Below are 6,540 nucleotides of genomic sequence, written 5' to 3'. Positions count from 1 at the left end.
CTCATACACATCAACATCATACCTTCCAACAAATTTTTCCAGTGATTCTCACATACTCTTACGAAATGGCTGCCAACTTAGAAGTAACTGATCTTGCTGACATCAAACCTTTCAAGACTGTTTGGAAGGTCCAAGTCAAAATTATCCATAGCTGGCAGCAATATACCAGCTACTCTGGTGAGACCCTAGAGATGGTCCTAGCTGATGTCTCGGTAAGCTTACCAACAATACACATAAAGTTCATACCTTTATATTCGAAATATTTAGTCGAATTATTTAGTCACTTACTATGAATATGTTTTCCTTTTCTCTTTAGGGTACTTTGATCCATGCGACTGTGAAAAAACAACAGCTTCATAAGTTCAAGCGTATGATCGTCCCTGGTCAATGGAGAATCATTGAGAATTTTTCATTGACTAAGGCTTACATTTTCTGAGGGTTCTGCAATATTGATTTTTGTGCTTCCATATATATTGCAGGTTACTTTTGGAGGAAATCAACTTCATATGAGCATGTAGAAGTTGATCCCGTCTCAGTTTCAAAAAAAAAAGCTCAAACAATTTAATTTTCTATTTTATAGACTTTTGCTAAATAAAAACCCAGTATTATTACTTTCTCTGTCTTTAGAAATGTGTTACTACTACAAAATATTTCGATAAAACAGGGGAAAACATGCTGTTCGATACATAACATCTCAACATCTTAGTGAATTAGTAGAAATATTTTATTAAATAGGCAAACTATATTATAAAGATTTTAAATACAGTAAGAAGACATTTATGGAATCAGGTCAGAAAATATTTTTTTAGGTTATCATCAGTAACTACTTTGCTTATTTGGGTTTCAAGAATAACTGGAAATACGTGATTTGAGTATATCACAAATCATAGAATATCCTTTTTCTATATTCATCTCTATATTAGTAGAAAAAGAAATTGGAAAATAAAAACCCTAGATGGAAAACCTTTATAAATACCACTATACAGAGAGAATAGGAAGTCTCATTCTTAAAAAACTATTCACTTTTCTAAATTTTCTCAAAAAACTTTTGTGACAGAATGGATAGTTGGAAAGAAGCGAAGAACATCCAAGATCCATTGCTTGCGGCTTGGTTCGATCTCAACAAATACTGTCCAGAAGCAAGAGGACTAACGTTTGAGGACATTCCATTGTACTTTACTTGGAATCCGAAAGAGAAAAGCTTCGTAAGACGGAAGAGAACAAATGGGAGTAGAAGGATATCGTATATGCCAAGTAAGTTTGAAGGTCAGAACAGCTTGAAACTTCTTTTTCGTTTTCTAAAAGGACCACAATCTGATAACGATTTGAGGACTTATGATGGTGTCGTCTATGACTCATACAAGGACGCATGTATGGCCAGGGGATTAATACAAGAATGATTATTCTTTTTGTTTCTGTACTTTTAAAAAATTTCTGAATTTTCCAGCTTTATCATGTTTAAGTTGTTTTGTGTTTTCATTTTTTGAATGGAAATGATATTAATAAAGGATCTCTTTCTTTTCTAATTAAGGTTGGCTAACATTTTACCTAAGCTTTTATATGCAACAACCAATCAAACATATCAATATGAGTTTTTAGAGAAGATAAGAAGACTTACCATGTTAAATTATTGTTGATAACTTCATCTCCAATCTGAGTAAGAAGATTCCATGAAAGTGCCTGAAAAAAATTACAGTATTTTAGTATAGTCCGTTAATAGTGTATAAGGAATATGAAATCAACTTACGCAATAAACTTGGTTTAGTTTACAAGACTAGAAAAACTCACAGTTTAATCCAGCGTACATGATGTTTCTCTGTTTGTCCGTCTCTTTGGTTAGATCTCATTCGCATATTTACTGAAAAATGAGGACATATCAATAAGACCATTAAAAATTAAAGCAACGTATACACTTCTACTTAAAAAGGAATATTGCAATGGTCTCACCTGAGCAAGAAGTGTACTGTCTCAAAGATTGGACGATTTTGACTTGAATCCGAAAGCCAGTCTTGAATTGCTTGATGCCATTTGTAAACAATAATGAGAAAATGAACCAAAGAAACAGTTAAAAATTGAAGCTTCAATTCATATATAATTTACAGGCATTGCTGGAGGAAATATATCGATCGACTTGAAAAAATTTATGAAAACGAATTCTAAGAATTACTCAGAATGAAAACAATATTAATCAGAATTGAAACCCATTAAGGTAGTAATATGTAATTTGATTTACTGTAATCATAATCAACTTACCCAATTAATAGAGATGTGTCGGAGATTTGTAAACCACACACCCAAATCCAAAGTATAATGAGGATTGCATGTTCTTGATTACGGCTGCCTCCCCAAAATTGGATAAAAGAAAACGAACTGGAGTGTGTAATTGAAATTATCGTGTTTCAATCAATTTCTGGTATAGAAATTGAGATAATCAAATGTTTTGAGAGGTGGAAACGCAGTCGACGATGTCTTTCAGTGAGGGAGATCGAGAAAGCTCTCAATTCTACAGAAAACGTTTGTTTAAAAAAAAAATCAAAAGTCATTGCCGATTTTTGTTCTGTTTTTTATGATTTTTTAATATCCTTAAAACCCACTGTCGGCCCAATTAAGCCCAAAACAACACAATTGTTTTTTGGTCTATCAATTATATTTACTACAAAACGTTTGTATATTAAACTGAAATAATGTACTCAAGAAACATAGGTTACATTATGTTATAAAGTTAATTTCATGTATATTTCATCCCTTCATTGTTATCTTATAAAGTTAAAATGAACATGTATATACAATTTTCCCCCGCGCTGTAGCGCGGGTCAGGTCCTAGTATAGAATTAAAAAATTTCGCATAAAACTCTCATATGATTAAGAGGAGATTATGATGACTATAAGTATTGGAGATGACATCAACAAAGAAGATAGTGGATACGATCCGGATGATGATTACATGAAGAAAAGTGTGTTTTGACATTAGCCAGAGCACCACCAATACCATGGTCTTTGAGAAAATCTGTGAACTCAGCTAAATAAACACCAGAAGTGTCTGGGACAAAATCGATAAGCATTTCACCAAAGGAAACAATTAATGGTGTAGCCATCGTTTTGTGAAAAAAAACTAACAAATTACTCAAAACAGGAAATGTTATTACACGAAACCAAGAAACTTTTCTTTATTAAGCTGGAGAATATGCAACAGGGAAGGCTTGAAAAATGTGATAAGCATTAATAAAAAATATCCAAAATTTGTACTAGCAAAAACTCACTCCAAGCTTTGACTACTGTAAAAACCCTTTAAATTTATTACAAACTATCTCAGTTCTTAAGTAAAGATCAATAAATCTTGGTTTGATAACACAACGTACCAAATTCCCTGTGAACAAGGTATCCTACTATATTAATTGAGAAGCACAAATATGAAATTAACATTAGAATGTGTAAAAAATTACAATGAAATACCATTATAAATAGTACAAACAAGGATAGAACCATTAAAGGTACTAAACATAATTAGTAATCTAATTAAAGATATTAATTGGCCTAAAACTAAAAATCAGTGCAACTAAATACCAATATACTTGCATCTAAAATAAGACATCATTATAGTTTCTCTCTCATACAGTCATACTCCTTCTCTCCAATTTACATGAAGGTGAAAAAAACAATAAGATGAAAAATCCCCTCAATGACACAATCTATAGGTAATTATGATTTGATATTATCATTAGAAAAAATTTCACAAAACTAACATATTTTATAACTGCTAAAAAAGGTTTTGAGAGATAAATTGAAACAAGCATAACCAGTGACGACATACCCGTCCGGTGAATAGAAGCAAAATACGAGACGATGATTTGTCAGCCTCTTCAAGTGGTAGATGTAATTTCCACATAAGTTCACTTATTTAATTAATTGTAAATGAATCACTCTGTTCATGTCATTTTAAAAGGGAAAAATGTCATTAAAATTCCCAAGTCTACATTTTTGTTGATTTAAAGCCCGAACTCTGCTTTTGGAGAAAAAAACACCAATTATTTGTTGACTTCCAAATAAATCGCAAAATCTCGTTGACTTAGCCTTTTGAGGCACAACGTTAAGTGGTCAAACGGAAAAATTAAACGGGGTTAATTATCCATTAACGATATCCGTTAATAGCAAAACGACACTGTTTATAACACCCTAAAACCCCCAAATTAAGAAATCGATTCTCAATTTCCCCAATTCACAAACCCTAATCGATCTCAATTTATCTTTTCTTGTTCACTTTCTCTTTTCTTCTTCGATTTCTCTCTTCTTCTTCGAGTTGATGAGATGAGTTCTAGCTCAGAGACATCGGTGGTAGCTTCATTCGACCATGGAGTGCCATTGAAGTTTGTTTGTGGAGCCGATGTAACGATCTTTACATCGAGAACTGAAGAGAACCTTGGTCGACCGTTCTTCCAGTGTATAACAAAAAGAGATCTGGAATATTCTCGTCATCGAAGATATCATGTTTGATTAGGGTTAGATAGATTAGGGTTTGTGAATTGGGGAAATTGAAAATCGATTTCTCAATTTGGGAGTTTTAGGGTGTTATAAACAGCGTCGTTTTGCTATTAACGGATCTCGTTAACGGATAATTAACCTCGTTTAATTTCTCCGTTTGATCACTTAAAGTTGTGCCTCAAAAGGCTAAGTCAACGAGAGTTTGCGATTTATTTGGAAGTTAACAAATAATTGGTGTTTTTTTCCTCCAAAAGCAGAGTTCGGGCTTTAAATCAACGAAAATGTAGACTTGGGGATTTTAATGACATTTTCCCCATTTTAAAATGTAGATGATTTCAGAAGAATATGGTGAGCAAGTTTTTGATTGCATTAGTTAAGAAGAATGAACTAAAACAACATTACATAAATTCTATAAAAAACATTCTTAACATACAAATTTATTACATATAAGCAAACAGAATTTAAATCACAAAGGATTATTAATAACATAACAACAACAAAAATTATTACAAAAATTTATAATTCTTTGGATAATTTCAACTAATTGCTAATTAAAAAATATATATTTAAGGAAGAATTCTGGTATCCTGTCTAAATTACCCAATCTATTTTAGTAAACATTGTTTAATTGAGTAATTATTTAAAAGAGAATGAACATAAGACAAAAAATTATGATGGATACGGGACGAGACAAGACAAGATGGGATGAGATGAGACGAGAGAGGATGAGTTGGAGTGTGAGGGGATGGGATGGGACAATACGTGTTTCCCGTTCTACAGTAAATACGCTTAGGTTTATTTTTAAAAAAATTTACATGAAAATAACACACCTATGCTACAACACCCGGATTAATATAATTCTTAGTCAATTTACGAATTTAAAATTTATAAAAAAAAAAAGATTTTGTCCCGTGCTACAGCACGGGTTACTACCTAGTTTATATATTATTCTTAAAGTATTAACTCTTTTAGTTAGATGCATTATCTTGAATTATTAAGGAGGGTGTATTCAAACCATGATTTTGGAGAATTTGATGGGATTTAGTAAATTTAGAATTTTGATAGATTTTAGGGAAGTTGATATGATTTTCTGTAAAATTCTTTCAAATCCCACCTAAAACCATGAGATTTGGATTTCTGTATTTTTAACTAAACAAATCCTCTAGAATCCTCCAGAATCCTAAAAGTTATTAAAATCCTAATCCACAAAACTGTTTTGAATAACAGTGGATTTTAAAGTAGATTTTTAAATCATCAGTTCAATAACAAGGGATTTTAATAGATTTTAAAGTAGATTTTTAAATCATCAGTTCAATAACAGTGGATTTTAATAGACTTTTAAAAATCCATGATTGAATAACATAGAATTTGTAAATTTCACACAAATCACTTAAAATGTCAATTTGAATATACCCCCCTAAATTTTGAACAAATCTTATGGAATGATGATATTAATAATTAGTTAAAGAGTCATTATACAGAGCTAATTATATACATTTTCTAAGGGTTTTAAACCTTAAAAGAGCCATTGTCAAAACTCCATGATTAGAGTTTACAAATCTCTCCGATTCTATATCAACTCGGGTTCCAACAGCTCAAGTACATGACTGTCCTCAACGATTCTAGGGTAAATAGGAAGAATAACAGAACAAATCTCTCCATATTCACCAAAAAGAAATTATTTTCTTTATAATAGGGTAAAAACATTAATAATTCTAGTTACTATTTGATTCTGTCGGGACTGAAAATAATTTTTTTCTCGAATTTGGCTATTTATTTGCACAGAACATTGTGGTTATGATTTATTTTTCTTTTTGGATGGCAATGTGATATTGATTTTTTGTATATATATATATATATATATATATATTTATATATAGTTTCATTCTGGACTCGGAATATATTTGGTCCAAGTGGTAAAAAAAAACAAAAACAAAAACAATTTTATACTTGAATTTCGGAAATCGGAAGGTAGACAAACACGAGATAGATAGAATTTTAGACCACCCTCTTTTGGTCTTAAGACCTTCTTTCTCACTCAGTGTCTTTCATTAGGTTGAG

General features: G+C 31.3%; 1 long non-coding RNA gene across 3 annotated transcripts in view; it reads right to left on the bottom strand.

Moving 5' to 3' along the window:
- The window catches only part of LOC104721133, a 3,505-nt gene extending 1,259 nt beyond the window's left edge, over window positions 1-2,246 (bottom strand). Inside the window, exons 1-5 of one of the 3 annotated variants that reach the window (XR_002033985.1) lie at window positions 1,948-2,246; window positions 1,789-1,858; window positions 428-1,680; window positions 289-335; window positions 28-217 (exon numbers count right to left, since the gene is read on the bottom strand). This is a non-coding gene — a long non-coding RNA (uncharacterized LOC104721133). Of the gene's footprint in view, window positions 1-27; window positions 336-427; window positions 1,681-1,788; window positions 1,859-1,947 lie in introns of those variants that run through there. The other 2 variants (XR_756907.2, XR_002033986.1) reach the window with 2 other exon arrangements.

This window comes from Camelina sativa, chromosome 2 (genome assembly GCF_000633955.1).
Source record: "Camelina sativa cultivar DH55 chromosome 2, Cs, whole genome shotgun sequence".
Lineage (NCBI taxonomy): Eukaryota > Viridiplantae > Streptophyta > Magnoliopsida > Brassicales > Brassicaceae > Camelina > Camelina sativa.
The sequence above is the reverse complement of the archived record's forward strand: the minus strand, read 5'-3'. Positions and strand labels throughout refer to the sequence as shown.